At 39.4% G+C, this 24212-nt stretch overlaps 1 protein-coding gene across 6 annotated transcripts in view; it reads right to left on the reverse strand.

Annotated features, from left to right (window-relative positions):
• The window catches only part of BTBD10 (BTB domain containing 10), a 94795-nt gene that overhangs the window by 64972 nt on the left and 5611 nt on the right, over positions 1-24212 (reverse strand). For 3 of the 6 annotated variants that reach the window (XM_051965759.1, XM_051965758.1, XM_051965756.1), the window contains exon 1: positions 16934-17026. The exons of 1 other annotated variant lie outside the window; for it this stretch is intronic. The gene's annotated coding sequence lies outside the window, so the exon portion shown is untranslated. Of the gene's footprint in view, positions 1-16380; positions 16399-16933; positions 17033-24212 lie in introns of those variants that run through there. 2 more of the 6 variants (XM_051965762.1, XM_051965763.1) reach the window with 2 other exon arrangements.

Raw genomic sequence — 24212 nt, forward strand, 5'->3', positions numbered from 1 at the left:
CAGTTATTCCACCACTCCCTCTGTAATTTTTGTCTTTATACGCTGCTGCCTATACCCACCTGGAGTTCAGTTCTAACTGTTTCCATGTATACATGTCCACTTATTTAGGAGGAATAAAACCATGGATGTCTTTCTTAAACAAAGCTCTGGGAAAAAAGTTGACAATACATATTCCAACATGTACCTGAATAGCAATCTTTTTTACAATAAAAGTCTCTACCCAAGACATTCATTAAGGCAAAGCCCTATTTATCACCTGAAGTAATAACCCCTTGCAATTTTGGATAACTCTGTTAGAAAGCTTCTCTTGACATCAAGTCAACTCTTCAATTACCTGAAATCTAATCACTCCCCCTCATTCCAAGGTCAATCAATACAAAAAGATCTATTTTGTGTCTACTACATGCTTGATTGGGAATACAAAGACAAAGACAAAACAGTCCCTGCTCTGAAGGAGCTTGTTTTATACTGGGAAAAACAAGTATATACATAAATAATTGAGTAAGGAGGTATAATGTTCTCTCTAAAATGTAATGTTCTCTGTTAAAGTTTTCTTGGGGTCTCTGGGAGCAGCCTTCGTTTCAGTTCAGTAATCACTACACGAGTAGCCAGGGGTTAAAGTCCAAATCCTTTATTGTCTCCTTCAAAGTCTTGCCGTCTTCACTTGGGGAGCAACTAGTTTTTCTAGAGGCCCATCTCTCTCCTTGGTTCTGAGAGCTTGAGCTCCCGCCTGCCTTCTCTGGCTTCGGAATCTCCCTGACTTCCAAGGGTTTGTGCTTCAGCCTCCAGACACAATAAAGATGGAACATGGAATGAATCTGTCTCAGCCTCGGAGAGTTTCTAGTGCACTTGTCCTTTCTGGCCCTGAGAGTTTCTAGTTTATATGCCCCCCACTAAGTATACACCAATCATCATATCATTAGGAAACCATTATTTGTTGTAGGATTAAATCAATGCTAAACTAGATTTAACCATTGTCTCCTCAATTCCACATAGTACCCTGTTTCAAGTTCTGGCCCATAACATCTCCTTGTAGGATTAAATCAATCATACTGAACCATGCTAAATTAGATAACTATTGTCTCTATCAATTGAGTTCTGACCCATAACAAGGAGGGCCGAGGAAAGGAGAGAGAAGTCCAACTAGAAAATATTTACACAAGAGGAGATAATGAATAGAATTTTTTGAAGGAATTAAGGGTAAGAAATGAAGGTGAGAAGAGAATGCATTACAGGTACAGGGTTGTGGAAAGAAAGACAGCTGAGTATTAAACATCTGTAGTTCCTTCAACCAATCTTTATATGACATAATTTTGAGACCCTTCACCCCAGTCATTTTTCTCTGGACACTCTTCAAGCTTAGGAATAAGCTTTTGGGGCCCTGAACCTGAACCAAATCTGTAATATTACAAATAAAATCTGACAAAGGCAAAAAACAATAGAAAAGAGAAGATGAGTAACCTGAGGAGATTGGGAAGATAGGAAAGAAAAAGAAAGGAAAATCATCTCACATAATCAGCTAGCTCAGTGTTTGGGAGGTTCTGAAAGAAAGTGTGGGACAGGATAGACATTAGATTATTAAACTGAAGGTCTACAAAGCCCCATTGTGTCGACCTCTTTGCTGTATACCTGTGAAACCTGGACAATTAACAGCACCATGCCAAGAAACTCAATCGATTCCATTTGAATTGGCTTAAAAAGATAATGAAGATCACCTGGCAGGATAAGATACCAGACAATGAGGTCTTTCTCAAACCAAAGTGCCAAGTATCCAAACTCTACTGCAGAGGGCACAACTCCATTGGGCTGGTCACATTGTTCAAATGCCAAATGTACCCTTACCGAAAAGACTATTTTATGAAGAGCAAGTGCTCACAAGGTGGTCAGAAAAAGCAAAATAAGGACATTCTCCAGGTCCCTCTTAAGAACTTTAGAACTGATTGTATAACATGGAAGACACTGACACACCACATCAGAGAAGGTGCTGTATTCTATTAATAAAGCAGAACTGAATTAGCTCAGAAGAAATGTGAAATTGACAGAGAATCTATCCCAAATATTCCTAAGAACTATTTGTGCCCAAACTATGAGAAAGCATTCTGAGCTTGAATTGGCCTGATCAGCCGCCAATTGGACACACTGGACTTTAATAGTAAAAACATTTTGGTCCTCTAAAGAACAAAGGACAACAAGCAACCAACCAGAAGTCTGTACAAATATGTAATTTGTAACTAATTCTCATCCTAAGTGGTCAAAGGATGAAAGAAATATACACATAGTCGGGTACAGAAATACATTTCATTAAAAAGGAAAATAAGAGAAAAAGGAGAGAAAGGAAAATTAGAAGACAGATTAAGAGAGGGATTAGTCCTCAGCAAAAGAAACTCCAAAAAAACAAAAGATACACAAAAATATTTATAGTTCTTTTTGAGGTGGCAAAGAATTAAAATCTGAGAAGGATGCCCATCAATTGGGTAATAGTTAAATGCGTTATAAATTTAATAGAATACTATTGTTTTGGACATCAAGACATTCACTCTTACTTAGATATCTTTCCCATTCTGCAATATCTTTCAAATATCATTGACAATGGGTTCAGTAATTTACACCTACTCGCCCTTTTAGAACACAAGTTCATCTCATCCCAGTTAGGAAATATCACATCTTTTCAAGTATTATTTCCAAATAACCTTCTTGCTAACTTTAAATCAAATTCTGAACTGTCATTCACTGAGGAAATAAGGCTCAAAGCTCATGCTAAACTAAATCATTACTAGGGAAACAAACACCACTACTTCCAAAAAACACCTTTTTATCCTTTTCTCAGTATCTGTTTTGTGTTCAAATGGAACACTTAGGACAATCTCCACTTATATTTATAGCATAAACTCGGGTGGCAACCTTAGAAGAACTGAAAACTTAATAGACTCCCAGAACAAGCTCTGAAAACAGCTGCACAAGATATGTGAAGCTTGGAACAATGTCCCTTTTACCCTGAGAGTAAAGGCCCAACTTTAACATAAACTTTAAAAAGGCAAGAAAGAAATAGGCTGGGAAAATGAGCATAGGAAGTTATTATGTTGATTAGGAAGTTCAAAACACAAACTCAGAAAAAGATAATGTCAAAACTGCTATAAAGTCAAAGTCTTGAAAGAAAAATATGAACTGGTCTAAGGCCCAAAAAGAATTTTGACTATCAAAAGAGAGAGGAAGAAGAAAAATTGGGAAAAGAAATTAGAGTAATGCAAAAAAAAAAAAAAAAAAAAAAAAAATCATGGAGAGTCAACAATTAAAGGAAAAAAATAGCACAAAGAAAATTACACCTTAATTATACAGAATAGGCCGAAGAGTAAAAAGAGGCACAAAAATACACTGATAAACTTCTTAAAAGGCAGATTTGTCCAAGTAGAAAAAGAGATATAAAATTCACTGAAAAAGTAACTCTCAGAAAGTTCTCAGAGCTTTCAGATGAAGTAATCAAAGCTATTTTTATGGTTATATGAAAAAAATTTTCTAAATCACTATTTATTAGAAAAATGTAAATATAGTAACTCTGATGTACCATTATGTTGGTTAATATTACAAAAAAGGAAAATGATGGATGCGGAATGTGGGAAAAATGAGACAATAATACATTGTTGGTGGAGCTGTGAACTCATTCAACCATTCTGGAGTGCTATTTTAAATTATTCCCCAAAGGCTCTAAAACCAGCAATACCACCATTTGGGATCAGTATCCAAAGAGATAAAAAAACAAAAAGGAAAACACAGCAGTTTTCCAAGTGGTGACAAAGAATTAGAAATTGAGGGAATGTCTGTTAATTGGGGAATGGCTAAACAAGTTGCGGTATATGATTGTGACAGAATATTACTGTGCTTTAAGAAATAATGAGTTTGCTAATATCAGACAACTATGAACAGGTTTACATGAACTAATGAGCAGAACCAGAACATGTACAGAGTAACAAAATATTGTAAGATGATCAGCTGTGACTGACTTAGCTATTCTCAGCAATAAAATTACTTAAGACCATTCTGAAGGCTTATGATGAAAAATACTATCTATTTACAGAAAAAGAACTGATGGATTGTGAATGCAGATCAAAGCATACTTGTTTAAACTTTATTTTTCTTGTTTGGTTTTTTGGTTTGTGTGTTCTTTCACAACATGACTAATATAGAATATGTTTTGCATGGCTGCGCATGTATAATCTATAGCAAATTGCTTGTCTTCTCAATAGAAGGGAGAAGGGAAAGAATTTGGAATTCCAAGTTTTTTCCAATACTAAAAATTATTTTACATGTAATTGGAAAAAATAAAATATGTAATTTGGAAATATTTAACAAAATAAAAATACAATATAGTTGCGTCATATTTTAAAACTTAGTAGATATACCCACACATACTCCTACCTCCTCTCCCCAACCTTATGTGGCCCATTTCTATTTCTCCTTGAGCTTGACACAGATAAATAAAGTGATCTGCAAATCATCAGGCACAAAAGGTACTTTTGAGTCTAAAACAAAGGATTTCAGTTAAATTATTTCTGGAGTCTCAGCTTTAAGATTCATATTTAAAAGCAATTCTCTTCTAAAAGAGAAAATGAGATATTTCTTTAAAAAGAAAACCAAAATGAGTGCTCCAAAATCCATTTTCCATGCTACACTCATCTTTCATTTTAAAATAATCTTGAATGAATCAACTAAATGACTAAACAGGTTTAATTGCTGCTTCTTTAAAAGTTGACAAAAATATCTAACCCTATAGGAATATATTACAATGGCATTTCATTTTTAATCAAATTACATTTTTATTCTTTATTTTTTGTTGAGGCAATTGAGGTTAGGTGACTTGCCCAGGGTCACACATCTGGGAAGTTATGTGTCTGAAACTACATTTGAACTTAGGGCTTCCTGACTTCAAGGCTGGTGCTCTATTCACTGTACCACCTAGCTGCCTCTCAAATTACATTTTTAAACTCAGTGCTGAAAAAGCATCTAGGTTTGTATCTTTAAATTGACATTTAACAAGCCACGTAACTAGTAAAAATTTTTTAATCAGAATCTGATCCTATTTAGAAGCATATTGTTTCTGTTAAAAAAAATTACATTAAAACTTTTTATTCATTTCTATGAGTCTTGGTTACTAGAAAGGGAAATAAAGGAACATTTGTTGAAAAAGCAGAACCCATTAATTTCAGTAAGCCACAAGAAATTCAGATACTTTAAAAGAAACTTTAAAACACAAGAATCACCCATATACCTGATAGTTACTAGTAGATTTAATAGTATCTTATTGATTACAAGAATGCTTAACTTTCTATTTCAAACCAGCTCTGATCAAGTATTTTTGTCTCTGAATTAGTAAACATTTTAGAAGCAATAGGGGGTAACATTGACCAATAAGATATTCCAAACAGGAATGTATTCAAGTTTCACTGACTTTAGAAAAGTATGATTCACAATTTTAATCACACACTTCAATCAATGATTCACAATGACACACCTGCAATACAGCTAGAATAAAGGAAATTAGCTCTCTAAAATAAATCCTTCTGGCTGTGAATATAAAAATAAGTACCAGACAATAGGACTGTCAGAAATGACAAAAATCATATTTTAAAAACATTGAAAATACTAGTTTGGCCACTTGGTGATGAATTCTTTATCTAGGACAACCTATAAAAAACACTATTTCAAATTATCAATTTGAAATAAAAAAAAAAGTTATGTATATTTCTAAATTTCCTTATGGCATCTCACTAATCTTTAATCAGTGTGACAGGTGGTACAGTGTATAAATATCCTGACCTGACTTGGAATCAGATGATTTAAGTTCAAATATTGCCTCAAGCACTTACTAGCTATGTTGACTATGGGCCTCAAGTTTCCATATCTGTAAAATGGGGATAAGAGCATCTACAGGCTTAGGCTTGTCCATCACTTGCAAAGAACAAAATAAATGTCAACTATTATCATCATCATCACACAGAACCTTTCCATTGTTATGTTCAAGTTTCTATTCCTCTTGGTCCCATACCATAGTTTATTTTCATTCATCCACATGTTTCTCTTCTTTCTAGCTACAAAGAACTTCCTCTTGCTTGATGTAACTAGTATCAATGGCCATTCACAAGCAAGAACAGCAGAAGATCCTTGCCATCCACAGAGTAAAACCAAAAGGAACACATACAGCAGGTGTAGACAGAAGCACAGAATTAAATGTCAGAAAGGACCTCAACAACAGTCCAATCTATATATGACATACTAATCATAATATGACTGGTAATATAAATCCAGTTTCAGCATGAAAGACCTCCAATGGAAAAGGAACCCCCTTCTCCCTACTCTTGAAGAAATCCATCCAGAAAGATTATATAGTTATGAAGCTTTTCATTATATCAAGTCTAAATTTGTCTTTTGTAGCTTTTCTACCCATTGCTGCCAAGTTCTCCCTTCTGGGATCAAAGAGAACAAATAAATCATTCCTCCGTTTGATAGACCTTCAAATATTTGTAGACAGTTAACCTATCCACTTCTCTCTGACAATCCCAAATCATCTCAGACTGCAATATATAAGCAGTGAAGGAGAAGGAAGGAGACAGCAGGAAGGGGAGGAGACAGGATAGGCTCATTAAACAATCAGGATGCTTTGTACCACCTGTTTTTGTTTGTCCTTTGCTCTGGAGGAGGACCCCGACATAAGGTGGATGATGCCATGATATGCAAGTGAATTGGACTTAAGTGAGGGAGGGCAGTGCAAGGTCACCTGCCCCACTTTCTCCTCCAAAGCCATTTGGGTCCAGTGGTCCTGATACAGTGGGAAACCTTGGCGTTTCTTATTGAGCCAAAAAATGAATGAATGAATGAATGAATGAAGCTGGGAGGGGATCCTTAGGGTTTCTGCACAAAACAGAAATGACTGCTATTTACATTCACTCTGAGATAATCTGGACCCAAACGATCAATAGGAGTGTGGCCTAAAACCTATTATTAGCCAATCAAAAAGAATCAAAGAGACTTGAGTTTAAGGCATGGTCCTTAAGAAATCAAGCCTGTAAACCTCAAGACATCTTGGAAGGGGTGCAGCAATAAACAACAACAACAACAAAAATTTACACCAGTACTATGTATAGTCAAAAGAAACTAAAAAAGATTACAAATATATGGGAGAAAAGGTATGGCTCTGTCAGTCAACGAGCAATTCTGCTCTTAAATTTCTGGCAATACAAACAAAAATAAGTCTCTGACCTTGAAGGGCTTAAATTCTAATGACCAACAACTATATATAAAAGGAGAATAAGTATATGGGAGGAAGTTAGTGGGTGCTACAATAGGGATATGGTTGCTGAGTCTACAGAATGAGGGACGGCCGTTTTGGGTCCTTTCCCAAAAATGGAAGTTCTGTGTAGAGATTGGAAGGGTCCAAAGTTTGAGGGCATATGAAGCAAGTACCCCAGAGCCCACAAAGGAAAATGGAAGGCCACAATGTCATCTACTGTGTCAGTAGCATTCTGGGGAAATCTGGGCAGTTTACTCCACATTCTACTCTCTAGGCTTTCTTTAGCTTCCTTATCTATAAAAATGATTTTGGCCTAGTTAGCACCTAAGGAGCCTTCTAATGTCCAAATATATGATATTATGTTCTAATGTGGGTCTTAAAGATTGTAAAAAGGTAGCCAGGTATGAAAGGAAAATAGACTAAGAGAAGAATGCACTATTAAATAGCATTTAAATTAATGAATAATACTACAGCTAAAAGCAAAAAAAAAAAAGAGGTAAAAAGGATAAAAAGCACCAGAAGAACTCAAAAAAATGATAAACATTCTAAAGAGGGCTTCTATTTTAAAAAACATAATAAAAAGAAAAAGCTTTGGATGAAGATAATGTCACATTACCCATCCATCTCTCCCACATTTCTCTGTGGATTGCTCCTATTAATCAATAAGTACATTATAATAACAACAATTAACATTTATATGATACTTACTATGTTCTAGGCTCTGTGCTAAGCATTTTGCATTATCTCATTTTATTCCTTACAATAACCCTGAGGGGTAGGTGCTATTGTTATTGTCCCTACTTTACAAATGGGAAAAATGAGGCAAAAAGAGGTTAAATGACTTGCTCCTCAAAGAGTTCACAATCTAATGGGGGAAACAACAAGCAAACAAATATAGGGACACAAGTATAAAGAATAAAACAATTTCTATACTCAAGAAGTTTATATTCTAATAGGGGAGACTTGTGGACATACACACACACACAAGCATGTATATTTAAGATATAACAACAATAAAATCATTTATATAATACTATATGCCAGACAAAATGAAAGTGTTATATATGGATATAAGTGCTATTTTTATTATTAAATATGTAATGTAAACAAATACAAACATATGCAAAGTAATTAAACACAAATTAATTTGGGAATGAAGGCACTTGGATTCTAAGGGGCAAAGGAGAGATCAGAAAAGGATGCATGCATCAGATGGTTGAGCTATGTCTTAAGGAAGAGAAGAATTCTAAGAGGTCTAAGAGGCATTATAGGAATGTAGAATGGCCAGTGGAAAGGCATGGAACTAGGAGATGGTATATCTTGCATGAAAAACTAAAAGATAGTCAGTTTGACTAGACTGCTTTTTTGGGGGGAATAGGGAGCTGGGAGAAATAAGCAATAACTAATATCTAGTGAACAGTCAGTCAATAAGCATTTATTATGCACTAGGTACAATGACAATACTGGAGATACAAAGCAAAAGATAGTCCCTCTGCTTTCAAAAAGCTAAGCCAAATGAGAGAGATAAAATGCAAACAACTATGTACAAGCAGATAAACTGGAAATAATCAAGAGACAAAATATTAGAATAGAGATCAGAAAAGGCTTCCAATACAAGGTAGGATTCTGGTTGGCATTTGAAGCAGGTGAAGACTAGGGAAGAGAGCATTCTAGATACAGAGAATAGCTAGTGAAAATGTCCAGAATCAGGAGAGAAAACGTCTTTGTCAAGTCAAATCAACAACTATTTATTTAGTACCTATTAAAGATCAGGTACTGTGCCAGGTCCTAGGGATATATATATATATATAAAAAGCCCATACTCTAATAGGACAGACTACATGCAAACTTCCATATACAAAACAAAGTATCATATATTGTATCCAGGATATACTGTAACCTATTCAACATGTAATGGACTGCTTGCCATCTGGGGGAAGGGGAAAAATCGGAACAGAAATGAACGCAAGGGATAATGCTGTCAATTACCCTGGCATGCGTTCTATCAATAAAAAGATATTAAAAAAAAAAAAGTATCGATAAACAAATCAGAGAAAACCCCAGAGAGAAGGTATTAAGATTAAGGAGAACTAAAAAAAGCTTGCAGAGATTTCAGATGATATTTGAGAAAAAAATCCATAAAGCTGAGAGGGAGAAATAAGGAGGAAAGATATTTGAAGTTTGGTAGATAGCCAATGAAAATGTCTGGAGTTGAGAGATGATATGACATGTGAGGATTCAGAAAGATGCCAGCATTACTGGATTGAAAAATACATTGGGTGGGAGAAGGGTTTGGAGGGAGGTAAAGAAAATCAGAAAAGTAGGTGAAAAGAAGAGAGGATATATGGTCAGAGCTATGCTTTAAGAAAATCAACTGGACATCTGAGCGGAGGATGGACAGAAGTAGGGACAGACTGGAGGCCAGATGATCAGATTTTTCTCTCCTCTCTCCACCTCTTAGATTCATAGGCTTTCATTAATTACTATTGAATGTAATTAATTACTAATGATTCAACATTTTCAATTGTATCAGACCCTATTTGGGTTTGTTTGTTGTTATTGCTTTTTTCAAAGACAAAACGTAAGTTTGCCATTAACTTCTACAGCTCATTTTACAGATGAGGAAACAAGAAGGGTTATCTGACTTGTCCAGAATCACACAACTAAGAAGTGTCTGAGCTCAGCTTTGAACTCAGAAGATGAGTCTTCCCTACTCCAAAGCAAGGCACTCCAATCACTGTACCACACCTAGTTGCCCAAGTCTGCTACTGCTATTGTAATAGTCTAGGCATGAAGTGATGAGAGCCTATGCCAGGAGAGTGGCAGGGTCAGAGGAAAGTCTATGAGATATTATAAAGATAAAATCAACAGAACTTGGCAACTGATTAGGTATGGGAAGTGAAAATGAGGAGTTAGCTGAGGAAATCACCTAAGTGAGTTATCGGGAGAATGGTGGCACCCTCAACAGTAAAAACAGAAGTTTAATCATGAAAAGTTAGTTAATAACAGTAAAGAGATGCCCACAATAACATGAGGAACACCAGAGGTCAGTGCCATTAGATCTAAAAGTACAATGTGAAGGAGAGACCGGTTAGGAAGGGCCAAGGGGCTCCCATACCCAGAATGCTCTGGCTTCCCCAACTCCCTTTAATTCCTAATTACAATCCCATCTTATAAAAGAAGCCTTTCCCATCTCCTCTTAATTCTAGAGCCTTTTCTCTCAATTATTTTTTAAGGTGACTGAGGTAAGGGGAGGTCTAAAGGGCTTTAAACACCTAGGAATTTATATCTTATCCTGAGTTAATAAAGAGGCACAGAAGTTTACATGAATCTGGTCACTTTAAAGAACAACATGCCTATATTCCACTTCCTATATGTGAGGATATATTTCAGGTAAATGTTCGTGGAAATTTATGAAATTTATCACTACTACTAGGTCAAATCCACCTCCCATATTAGAATGAGAACTCCTGGAGAGCAGGAACTATATTTGCCTTTTTTTGTATTCCCAGAGATTAGCATAGGTTGCTGTTTTTTAGGCATGTCCAATTCTTTGTGACACCATTTGGCATTTTCTTGGCAAAGATATTAGAATGATATGCCATTTCCTTTTCCAGTTTATTTTACAGATGAGGAAACTGAGGTTAATAGGATTAAGTGATTGGCAGAATCACACAGCTAGTGTCTCAAGAGATGGATTTGAACTCAGGTATTCCTGACTCTATGTCCAGTACTCTCATTTCACTATTGAGCTGCCCAAATTAGAACACAGTAAGAGCTTAATAAATGTTTGTGGAAAGATATCATCTAAGTTCCCTAATTGGCTCCCTGCCTTATGTCTCATCCAGTCATCGTCTAGATTACTGCCAAACTAATAGTTATAAAGCATAGTTTTTAACCATAGCACACCCTTTCAAAACACTAGCATTTTCTAATAATTTTAGAGTCAAGTCAGGTCATAGGTTCAAAGATCTAGAGAAGAAATAGAACTGAAAAGTCATTAAATTCTAAGCCCCTCGTTTTATAGATAAGCCATCTGGATTCAGATGGTTAAATGCCTTTCCTGAGGTCTCAAAAATAACAAGGGTCTGAGGTAAGATATAAGCCCACATCTTCCTGATTCTAAGGCCAAGGCCCACACAGAAGATAGACACATCCTGTGTTTCAGGAGACACAGGAGACATGTCTTTTCTGTTATTTAAAGTCCTTTGACTCCAACCAACCTTTATAGTCTCATTATATATTGCATCTCTCTTACTACATCTGATGGGCTAGCCAAATTGGCTCTCTCGCTGCTCCTCACACATGCTGTTCCTTCCATCTGACATGTCCGTGCTTCAAAGTGTTCTCTCCTTACTGCTTCTTCTCAGAATTGCAAGTTTCCTGAAATTCAGGTGCCATCACCTAGAGGGGTTGTTCCTTCCTGATCCCCTCAGCTCAGTTTTCTGGGCCCTTGCCATAACAAGAAAAAAATATTCCCTATACCTGCTGATCTAAATGTATGTTGTCTCCTAAAATAAATTGTAAATTCCTTGAGAGTAGATATTGTTTTACATTAAATTCTTCTTGGACCCCTTTCCTGGATCTTTATCTGGGTCATGCCCTCTAACTGAAGGTATGCCTCAGAAGTCTGTGTGGCATTCTCTTCACTTCTCCCTCCCTTCCTTTGGTGATCCCATCAGCTTTCAAGATTTAATGGCTATCTCCATGCTGATGATTCTGCAATCTATCAATCCTGTACTGAGTTCCAACTTCCTATTTTCATGCCTTTCAAGTAGGTCAAATGGAACATCTGATAGACATCTTAGACTCAAATTCAAAACAGAACTTCATTCCACTCCATCCTCCTCACCTAACTTCCGTATTACTGTCAAGAGCAATACAATCTTCTCAGTCTGGCTCCTCACTCTCTCTCGTGTCCTATTGTCCAATCTATTATCAAGGCCTGTCAAATTCATAATTATAATATCTTCTTGAATCTGTCCTCTCTGTGGATACTGCCTACAGGTGTTTATTACTTGATAGGAACCATTCTAATAGAGTGCCTCAAGTCTCTTTCAATTCCAATTGTCTTCCATTCAGTCACCAAAGTAATTTTCCTCAGTTACAAATTCCTGTCACCTCCCTACCTGTGATTCCAATAGAACCCCTACTTCAGGAACAAAGGAACCACCACTTGTGGTTCCCCATCATCCCCAGGACAAATAACAAAATCCTCTGTTTGATATATTCAAAGCTCTTATTAACCTAGCACCCTCCTACCTTTCTAGTCTTAATTCTTACTTCTATCATGTACTCTTTTACCTTGTGGCACTCACACCCTGGTGGTTCTATGAATAAGACTCTCCATCTCTTGGGTCCTGGCATTCTCTCTGGTTGTCCCTCATGCATGGAATGTTCTCCTTAACTTTACCTACTAGCTTCCAAGGGATCCTTTAAGTACCAATTAAAATACTACCTTCAAGAAGACTTCCCAACTCCTCTTAATTCTATTGCCTTCCCTCTCAATTATTTACTACTTAATCTATATATAGTTTGTTTTGTACAATATTTGCTTTTTGTCCCTCTTATTAGACCGTGAGTTCTTTGAAAGCAAAGGACTGATTCTGGAGAGCAATTTGGAACTATGCTCAAAAAGTTATCAAACTGTGCATACCCTTTGATCCAGCAGTGTTTCTAGTGGGCTTATACCCCAAAGAGATACTAAAGAAAGGAAAGGGACCTGTATGTGCCAAAATGTTTGTGGCAGCCCTGTTTGTAGTGGCTAGAAGCTGGAAAATGAAAGGATGTCCATCAATTGGAGAATGGTTGAGTAAATTGTGGTATATGAATGTTATGGAATATTATTGTTCTGTAAGAAATGACCAGCAGGATGAATACAGAGAGGCTTGGAGAGACTTACATGAACTGATGCTGAGTGAAATGAGCAGAACCAGGAGATCATTATATACCTCAACAACGATACTGTTTGAGGATGTATTCTGATGGAAGTGGACCTCTTCGATAAAGAGAGCCTTAATTGATCAAAGATAGACAGAAGCAGCTACACCCAGAGAAAGAACACTGGGAAATGAATATAAACTGCTTGCATTTTTGTTTTTCTTCCCAGGTTATTTATACCTTCTGAATTTAATTCTCCCTGTGCAACAAGAAAACTGTTAAGTTCTGCACACATATATTGTATCTAGGATATACTGCAACCCATTCAACATGTAAAGGACTCTTGCCATCTGGGAGAAGGGGTGGAGGGAGGGAGGGGAAAAATGGGAACAGAAGTGAATGCAAGGGATAATGCTGTAAAAAATTACCCTGGCATGCGTTCTATCAATAAAAAGTTATTTAAAAATTAAAAAAAAAAAAAAAAAGAAAGCAAAGGACTGTCTTTTGCCTCTTTTGTATCTTCAATACTTAGCATAGTTCCTGCACTTAGTAAGCATTTAAATATTTCCTTTTTTGTCCTTTCTTCCTCAGTACCTGGGACAGTGTCTGGCATATATTTAGTGGTTCATAAAGGTCTGGTAATTAAATCATCTTAACATCTTCAAAAATCATCCACCTCAACAGTTTTATTCTTCCAATAAATCTTTTCATGGTCCCCTTTTAAGGACAGTTAATGTAGCAATAGTATTGATCTTGGAGTCACAATTCCTTGATTTGAGTGCTGACTCCAATATTTAGTAGCTATGTAACTCCTAGATAAATCACAAATCTTGACAACTTTGGGCAATGAGAATTTATTAAGTTCTTTCCTACTAAAAATCAGGACAGAGGCTAAGTGCTAGAGATAAATTCTAAGTTATAATACTCTGTGGTCAAAAATCTGTTGTGAAATTCAAATGAAATAACATATATAAAATCTCAAGGTTTGCCACTATATTGAACAAGTTTAATTAGAAATTTAGACATTTTCTCCTTGAGTATGTCTTCCTCAATTCTTGCAGATATAGGGGATTATATAAACAAATGCTTTGTTTGCAAACACATACTTCGGATATTTTTTTTTCCCCTGAGGCTTAAGTGGGAACTTAAGGATTTAAGTGACTTGCCCAGGTTCACACAGCTAAGAAGTGTTAAGTGTCTGAGGCCAGATTGGAACTTAAGTTCTGATTTCAGGGTTGGTGCTTTACTTTATCCACTACACCACCTAACTGTCCGTCCCCCCCCCCTTTTTTTTTAATTAATTTTGTTGACACTTTTTTCAACCCTTATTCTTTATTTCAAAGGAATAGGCAGGGAAATGAGAGTGATGTAAAACTTCTTATTCTAAACTAAAAGCTGTCTACATCACACTACCTACCCATTATTGAGTCAAAAGTTTTTTAAGAGCCTACTATGTGCCATGTACTCCAGGAAGCCCTTTAGAGAGAATAAATCTAAATCTCCCCCTTTTCTATATCATAGCTCTTCAAATTTTAAGAGACCCTTCAATTTCATAAAAAGCCTGGAAAGACTTATATGAACTGATGCTGAGTGAAAGTAAACAGAACCAAGAAAACACTGATCACAATAACAGCATGATTACTCGATGATCAACTATGACAGACTTAGCTCTTCTCAGCAATGCAGTGATCCAAGACAATTCCAAAAGACTTGGGATGGGAAAATACCCTCTACATCCAGAGAGGGGACAATGGAAATTTAATGTGAATCAAAACATAGTATTTTCACCTTTTTTTCCTATTTGCTTGCTTGCTTTTTCTTTCTTGTGCTTTTTTCTCTGTTCTGATTTTTCTTGCATAACATGACAAACATGGAAATATGTTTAAAAGGATTGCACATATTTAACCTGTGTCAATTTGTTTGCTGTCTTGTGAAAAGATAGGGAGGAGGGAAAATTTTGAAACGCAAAGTTTTACAGAAATGAACATTGAAAATGGTCTTTACATGTATTTGGAAAAACAAAATACTGTTGAGAAAAAAACTGGAAAAGGACCCACACGTACAAAAATATTTATAGCCGCTCTTTTTGTGATAGCAAAGAATTAAAAATTGAAGAGAGATTCACTAAGTAGCGAATGGCTGAAGAAGTTGTAATATAAGAATGTAATGGAATACTATTGTGCAATAAGACATGATGAGCAAGCAAATTTCAGAAAAAACCTGGAAAGCCTAAAATGAACTGATGCGGAGTGAAATAAGGAGAACCAGAATAACACCGGAAACTCTAACAGGAACATTATGCAATGATCAGCTATGACTGACTTAGCTCTTTTCAGCAATACAATGATCTGTAACAACTCCAAAAGTCTCATGATGGAAAATGCTATCCAAATCCAGAAAAAGAACTATGGAATCTGAATGCAAATGGAAGCATCCTATTTTCACTATTTTTTTTTTGGGGGGGGGGGTTCTTTACCATTTTTCTCTTTTGTTCTGTTTCTTCTTTTAAAACATGATTAATGAAGAAATCTGTTTAACATGATTATTCAGAGATCACATATATCAGATGTCTTGCTGTCTTTGGGAGAGCAGTGTATAAGGAGGGAGGTGAAAAATTTTTAACTCTTAAATCTTACAAAAAGCAATGTTGAAAATTTATCTTTACATGTAACTGGAAAAAATAAATACTATTAATTGCAAAGACAGAGAAGGAGAGAGAAACAAAGCAAGGAGAAGAGAGAGGAAGAAGGGGTGGAGAGGGAAAATGAGAAAGCTATCACGTAATTCACTGCCTAATATCCACCTGCTCCAACATCCAACATCTTTCCTCTATTCGTTATATGCAATTTCTAGACAATCTTTCTTTGGACATACTACTCATCAATGTCCTCAAAATGCAGCACTGAATACTCTGCTATAACCTGAGGACTAAGAATCCATCAGAACTATGACCCATCTCCTAATTCAGAGTATAATAATTCTATAAATCCATCCTAAAATCAAAATAGCCTTTCTTGGCTTCACATACTGCTGATTCCTATCAAATCAGTTTCCCCATCTGTAAAATGAGCTGGAGAGGGAAATGGCAAACTGCCAAGAAAATCTCAAATGGGGTCACGGAGAGCCGGACTCAAGAGACCGTGACACACGTGCATCCCAGTTACAGGAATAAGACGACTCCACGAGAGCCCCCCCCCTCCCCAAACAAACCCACTCACCCTCCCAACCCCGGGAGAGGGCAGGCGGAGAGGTGCCGGAGCCCACAGTCGCGGCTCACACCTGCTACCTCGAGGCGGACGCGTCCACACCCAGTCCGGGTCCCACGGCGCCTCCCGGGGCCGCGAGCGGCGCGAAGAGATGGAAGAGGCGCCGGACGGCTCCAAGGAGGGCGGGGGAGCCCCACGTGAGGTTGCTGTCACTGAACCCAACAGGGCGGCCGTGGGCAGGTCTCAGATCCGCGGGTTCCCCAGGAGCCCTTCCCCCTCCCCGGGCCGCGCCCCCATTGTGATGCCAACCGGCTCTTCTCCCCGCCGACGTGAGAATGACTGCGGGGGGGAGGGGTCGGGGCGTGGAGAAGGAACACGAGTGGGTCTGTCTGAAGTGAAGACAAGAAACTTGAGTTCCCCCAGCCGCCCAGCACGGGGTGGGGACCGGGGGCCTCAGGCCGTCCCCACACCGTCTCCCCCCCGCCCCCAGGCTCCTGGGTCCATACTGCGGCACCGCCCCTCAGGTGCTCCCTCCCTCCCGACCTACCCTGCCGCGCTCTCCTACCTGCAGGCGGCCCTGACGCGTCGGTGGGGGTCGGGGGGGCCGCGGGCGGGCAGCGGCAGTAGGAGCGGCGCCTCCTAGCTCGCAGCCTGGGGGATTGCCCCTCCTCAGCCGGCGCGGCCGCGGCGGCCACTGCTGAGGTAGGAGCTGCCAGGGCCAGCCCAGGAGATTGCAGGCCGGCTCCGCTTCCTCCTCTCGCGAGAGCCTGTGGGCCTGAAAAAGCCAGGGCTGCCGCGCTCTCGCGAGAGGCCTCGGCACCGGAGCCGTAGCGGGAGGAGTGGCGGGAGGGAGGCCGTTGCTGAGGGGCGGGACCCCTGGGCGGGGCCTGTCCTTAAACGACGCCGCCCCGCCCCGCTCCGAGTCAGCTGGCCAGTGACGCTCTCTGGGGCCTCTAGAGGCTCGCGTGCTCTCAGGTCACAGTTGAGTTTCCGGGGTGGGGGTATCCCCCAAGTTTTCCTCCGTCCCATATCTCGTTTAGAGAAGCCCACAGCTTTCAAAGCCATGGACCCTCGCGTGGAGGCCATAGTGGCTCTGATCGAGCTCGTGCGCAGACTGGGCGTGGGCCACAGCCCCACGAAGGGAGAGCGGGACGACCTCCTCGGGGGAGGAGGGGACCTCCGGGGCAAGACGCCCGATTGCAAGGCCCCTGGTGACCACCCCGGGAGGCCGGCGCCTCGTGCGAGGGCTCCGGCGGCCGGAGGATCCTTGCTAGTCCGAGACCTCGGCGCCCCAGACGGCGCCGCCCGGGTCCAGGAAGCGGCGCTCCGCCTGCAGAGCCTCCCGAGCCGCGATTCCCGCCGCGTCGAGTGGGAGCCACCGCGAGTGGGTCCCAGGACTGCCCCGGCCGGAGCCCCGTCGCTCCGAGACCACATCGAAAAGCTGGTGAAGAACCAGTGCGCCCTGCACGAGTCTCAGAAGTCCCTGCAGCTGGCCATCAGGGACCTGTCCGGCAAGGTGGACGTGCTAGCCAGGACAATTCCATGCGCGCTGGACTCCATCACCAACACCCAGACGAACTTGGGAAAGAACCTGAGCTACCTCGGAAGGCAGCTGTCCTCCATGGAGTCCGCCCTGGATCGCTTTCAGGCCAGGACGAACCCCGCGGTCAAGCCGGACGTGGCGGCCGTGGCCTCGGCCCCCGGGCCAGATCGAGCCGACCTCTACCCCCTTCGGGAGGGGGCCGGTGGCGGCTTTATCTTTGATTAATGCATTAAAGTTTTAACTTACAAAGGATAACCTGGGAGGGACTTGGAGGGACTTCCTGCCCCAAGCCCAGCCAGCTTTGGGGTACGGTTGAGAGCTTGGGGGGCGGGGAAGGAGGGAAGTTCATCAGTCAGCCTCAGAAGTGTCCCTCCTCATCTTTGTCACCCTGTTCTGCAGCTTGTCTTCTGGCACCCCGGGGCAGAAGGGGGAGCCTCACACAGTGCTCTCCCAAAAAATGTCCAAGATGGTTGGATGTAGGGGGTCTCGGGTGTGGGGCTGGGGGAGGAGGGAATCAGCGAGGCACTCGGACTGGAAGGGCTCAGCAAGGGCTCAGCGTCGCGTGGTGTAAGATCTAAGTATAGTTATCCCTCAAGAAAACCCGGAAGGAGAAAATAAATTATTGGGATGGGTCTGTTGGGGCTGGGGAGGGTCAAATGGAAAGAGGTGAGGGGCTAAGCTTGGTCCTTTCTCTTACCTAAAAGCAGAAACTCTTCTACCTTTACACTAGTGCCTCAGGGACCTTTCTGCCTATCCATCAATACCTGGGTATCTTAAAATTGAGAAGAGGGCAAGTCTCCAGTATGGAAATGCATGCGAGATAGACATGCACACACACTTATATGTACTTTCAGCACAAAAATACATGGTAAATATATATATATATATGCTATGACTGCCCTCCAGGCAAGGCTAGGAGCTTCCTTGGGGAACGTTACCTCATTCACTTTGCTCTTTGGCCTGCTGAGTGATCTCCCTGGAGCAGTGAAGAAGAGATGATACCCTTTCCCACTATGGCAAGCTGTGAGCTTTTGGTGGTTAAAGCATGTGTATTTACCTAAGCCTGCATTTGGGGTTGCCTCTTGAGTTTTGATGTGTTTCTAAATGCAGGTCCCTGAGTAGGGATCTGAAAAGGTTTCCAACCTTAAAGGGAATCTTATGAGTTTCAACACTAGAAATCCTGGTTCCCTCAGAAGTATTCTGTCAACTCAGTACTTCTCTGAGATCATCACTGAGAGGAAGGAAAAGTGTCAGCATTGTCTGGCTTTGAGGACATAGACCTAGAGAGATTTGTTCAGAAGAAGTTAAAGCCAAGATGAAATGAGATGCTTATTTAACCGTCTCAGAAATGGCTTCATGTTATAAGTTTCAGCCTTCCAGAAGAATATAATAGTAATATTACTCCTTAAGACTTTTATCAAAGCATGCTTGTAAGTCTTTTAGGGTATTTTGTATAAGAGAAAATATGTAGCCATATACCTGATGATCTTTGAATATTGGTACCTCATTTCTCCCCCCATTTGGGGGAGGGACTCTAGATGTAAGCCAAAACCTAAGCTTTATTACTCCGGTTAGAGGTGTAAAGCAGAACCAAAGATGAGGAAAAAACCTTGTCCCTTTATGAGCTAAGCTCCCCAAGAATTAACCCAGTCCACATCCAAGAGTCCAGAGCTAAAAGGGGCTCCCTTAAAGAGGAAAAGGAATCCTACAAGATGCAATTAAGGAGAGAATGAATTCAGAGCACATGAGATTGGGAAATAGCTATTGTCCAACCAAATCTGACTTTTCATGACACCATTTGGGGTTTTCTAAGGAGAGATAGTGGAATGGGTTTGCAATATTTCCTTTATTTCATTTTATAGTTGAGGAAAATGAGGTAAACAAGTTTAAGTGATTCCCCCAGGGTCATACAAGCCAATGTCTAAAGACAGATTTGAATTTCAGAAGATGTTTTCTTGATTCCAGGTTGGGCACTTTATCCACTGTGGCATCTGTCTTGGAGGAGGTGGCTTAAAGTAAAGGCAAAAAAAACAAAACAAAACATTAAACACCTACTATGTGAAAGGCTCTTTGCTAGATAGGTACTTTGAACAAGAAAAGGAAAAAAAAAAAAACTCTGAACTCAAGGATCTCAAAGTCTAATTTGAAAGAAAGACAATATACAAAGAGTTATGTCAGTATATGACATATACAAGCTAAATGGGAGGTAATCTCAGAAGACACTAGCAGTAGGGGAAATCAGGAAAGGCTTCTTGCAGGAAATAAATTTGAGATGAGTCTTGAAGCCAAGAGACAGGAGAAGGAGCATTGTGGGCATGGTCAGAGAAAAGGAGAGATCTTCATGGGGGAAAAAGACTGAAAAGATAAATTATGTAAGGCTTTACAAGCTATTCAGAGAATTTATTTGATCCTGAAAGCAACAGGGAGCCACTAAAATTGAGTAAGGAAATGATATGGTACTTGTACATTAGAAATATTACTAAGGAAATGGAGGGACTTGACAGTTGATTATTCATTTGATATTTGATTATTTTGACATTTGATATCAAAATATTTTATATTACTCATTATTCATTTATCTCATTATTCAATATAAATAAAATGGAGGATTCGAAGCCAGCAAGCATAAGTTGTCAAGGGCCTATATACTAGGATGTTAATTGTGAGTGAAGAAAAGGGACTATGTAAGATAGATTGTAAAGTAATGGGCTGAATAGAAATAAGGAGAAAGACTAAATAGTAGAAAGACACCTGGATTCCAAGTCTGGGTCCATGGGAGGACAGTAGTAGAAAAGTAAGGAAGAAGGGAGGTTTTTAGAGGAAAATGTAATGAATTCTGTTTTGGACATGTAGCTTTTTAAGATGTTGATGTGACTAAAACTACCCTGAAATTTTACCTTATACCCACACTTAAGACTGGCAAAATATGAGAACCAATGCTGAAGGAATTGTGAAGAGGTAAATATACTAGTGCATTGAGAATCAAGCTGTGAATCATCACTGCAACCATCCATTTTGGAAAAGATTTCGAATTAATGGAAATAAAGTGACTAAAACATCCATACCCGTTGATCCAGAGATTCCACTCTAAAACATACTCCAAGGAGGTCATTAAGAAGAAAAACCCAAGTATTGATAGCACTTTTTATATTAGCAAAAAATTGGAAATAAAAGATGCCTGTTGTCTCTGGGACAGCTTAAGCAAATATATGTAATATGTTATGCTGTAAGAAATTATGACTGTTGAACAAAGCATGGACCTATGAGCAGGAGAAGGAAATGGCAAACTAGACTCTTTGCCAAGACCTCAGATAGGGTCATAGTTGCATATAGGTGAACAATAAAATTAGCCCCCTCTTAAACGGATGAGGAAAATGGGCCAAAAATCAACTTGCTTATGTTCACACAGGTATTAAATTTGCACTATACAGAATCCAAATAGAAAAATTCCCTACAGATGTTTAAGATCCTCCAATGCCCCTATTTGTGAGTCATCATCTGATTACATGAAAACTGGGTACATGGTAGAGCCTCTTAAATGAAATCTATAATCACTTAAAAGAAAAATCAAGTGGAAGAAAAATACTTTATCCAGACTATGAGATGCAGTTGGATTGACAAGGCATAGAGTCAGTCTCCTAGAATATTTATCTTGGACAGACACCGGAAATGGAAATTCCTGGAATTGAGCAAGAAGTTTGGTTACCTTTGGGAAACTTTGTGGTTTTAATGAATCTAAGCCTCTCTTTGAAACGGATCCATCTTTTCATCAATATTATGCTGGCGATGTATAACTGTTGAGTCATGTAATAAAACCATAGTCTGCAAAGAATTAAAGTAAATGGTCACCCAAAGGTCATAGAGTTTCATGATGGGTGTGAGTAGGCTGCTATGTACCACCAAAAAGAAAAATGCACATCATCGCTATTAAGGATGTGATCAGAAAAAGAGGAAGGCTGGTCATAAAACAAAAATGAGCAATAGTAGACAACCTTCAAACATTGTTTTACAAGATGAATCAATATAAGGCAGCATAGCATACTGAATATAATTGGACTTGGAGTCAGGAAGTTCTCATTTAAATCCCACCTCTGATACAAATAGGTCACGTGATTCTGAGCAAATCATTTAATCCCTTGATGCCCCCATTGACTCTTAGACCTTAAATGCATAGAAACTACTTGGCTGCATCAGTTGGGGGAGTTGGGGGAAGTTTACACCAAAAGAAGCACAGGTCTAGTTCTGTCCTATTCCATCAAGAGATTTAGCAGAAGGCCTCCAACACATCAAGAAAACTTAGAATTCAGTCCTATGAAGACATGGTTTAAATTTATGCCAAGAAGGGGCTGTGAGATGCACTGTTGGAGGGAATACTAGCATTGATGTGATGACAGATTTACTAAATCTTGTGGCTAAAAGATAAATTTCACTAAAGAATATTTTGAGGGATATGCACTCAAAGAAACAAATGAGTTGATTTTAAGTAGGGCCCCCCAAAAAAGTAAAGTTTAAAACAAAGCCTCCCAAAGCAGCTTTAGGGAGATGCCTATAAGAAAGACAACAGTCTTGTCATCTTACAACAAAGTGTGCTGTCATATATTTAATAAATGTATGTTGAATTAGAATAGAGATCACAGGGAACTCTGACCCTTGAACTTAAAGTCCAAATTCATATGAAGGATGTGCCATTCCTTTCCATAAAAATGTCAAAGACAATTTTATGTCTATCCAGGTGACAGTTGTGCTCTACTAGTCATATCTCTTTAAGAATTAGGGGGGCTTTTCCTTTCCTTGAAGTTCCCTGACCAAAGCATTTTGAGCTGCCCAGTTAAAAGTTTTATTCAGTGGAAAATGTAGCAGTACAGCTTGCTCAGAGATTTCGTAGGGACTTCTAAATTGGACTATCTTTGACACTTACTTCCCTGAATTCTGCTGATCCTTTATGGCTTGCTCTGCTTATACCTTTTCTATCAAACACCATGATTGATCCAAGGGCATACCTAAGTCTCCTTCCTGCTATCCTCCCATGACATTTTCTCCCTATTTCAGTCAAATATGGGCAACTATGTACTTATTGGTCAAGTTCAATTTCTTGGGCAGTTCCCGTGAGACCCTCAGCCAATGAGGATGAGGGTCAGTGGTGGGAGAGGGTATTTGCATTAGGGATTAAAAGTGTTAACCCTGCCCCAGAAGGGGCTTCCTCCCTTCAATTTTCTGCTGGACTGGTGGGATGCCCTTCTCCCGGGAATATATAATAAACTTTGTTTTGCTTCTAGTGATTTCTCCAGCTTTTTTTATTAAGTGGTAACCCTTCACTATTTCTGAACCACACACTCCTATCCTGGCCTGGATTCTATGGCCTTGAAGAGACCCTAAAATTCCATCCCTGCATTTTAGGCCTTTCCCACCTTATAAATCCTGAGCCCTGCCCAGTGAGCACTGATCTAGAAAGTCATGAAACTGCTGACAAGATTTATCATAGCTTTATGCTCTAAGAGCTCTTATTTATCTATTCTTGTTCAGTCACATCCGACTTTTCTTCTGAAGGGTTTTCATGGTAAAGATACTGGAGTGTATTTGCCATTTTCCTCTTCCAATAAATTAAGGCAAAGTTGCTTAATCTTGTCTAGGGTCACACAGCTAGGTGTCTGAGGTTGGACTTGAACTCAGGTATTCCTGACTCCAGGCCCAGTGCTTTATCCACTGAACTACCTAACTGCCAACTTTCTCTTCCCTATTCCCTATTCCCAGTTCACCATCCCTGTAATTTTCTAGATCAAACTGATACTTCCTTAGTCCTAAATGTGTTGTTTGCCCCATTAGAATGTAAGCTTGAGAACAGGGACTATCTTGGCTTTTATATTTGCAATTAATCAATAAACAAACATGTGTTAAAACATCTATGTGCCAAGTACTGTTCTAAGCATGCTGTCACAGTATTTAGTAAATAGTAAGCACTTAATAAATGCTTTTACACTCATTAACCTTCCATTTCCTCACTGTCAACAGAAATTTCCTACTGAGGAAATAAATTGACCTGCATACATTCATATACATTCACAGACACCTCAGAAAATAACTATTACCATTCCCTTTCAAACGTTATTTTCTTAAGCTTCCACAATCCTTCTCTCTGAGGAAGAGATTTTTCCTTTATGGCATGCTCTTTCCCTCACTTAGTCTTTCTTTCACATGGTCAATCTGTCCATCTCATTCAACTTATAAATAATATCAGCTCTCCCCTATCCTAAAACTTGTTGTTCAGTCATTTCAATAATGTCTGACTCTTCAAGACACCATT

The sequence above is a fragment of the Antechinus flavipes genome, chromosome 6 (genome assembly GCF_016432865.1).
Source record: "Antechinus flavipes isolate AdamAnt ecotype Samford, QLD, Australia chromosome 6, AdamAnt_v2, whole genome shotgun sequence".
Classification (NCBI taxonomy): Eukaryota; Metazoa; Chordata; class Mammalia; order Dasyuromorphia; family Dasyuridae; genus Antechinus; species Antechinus flavipes.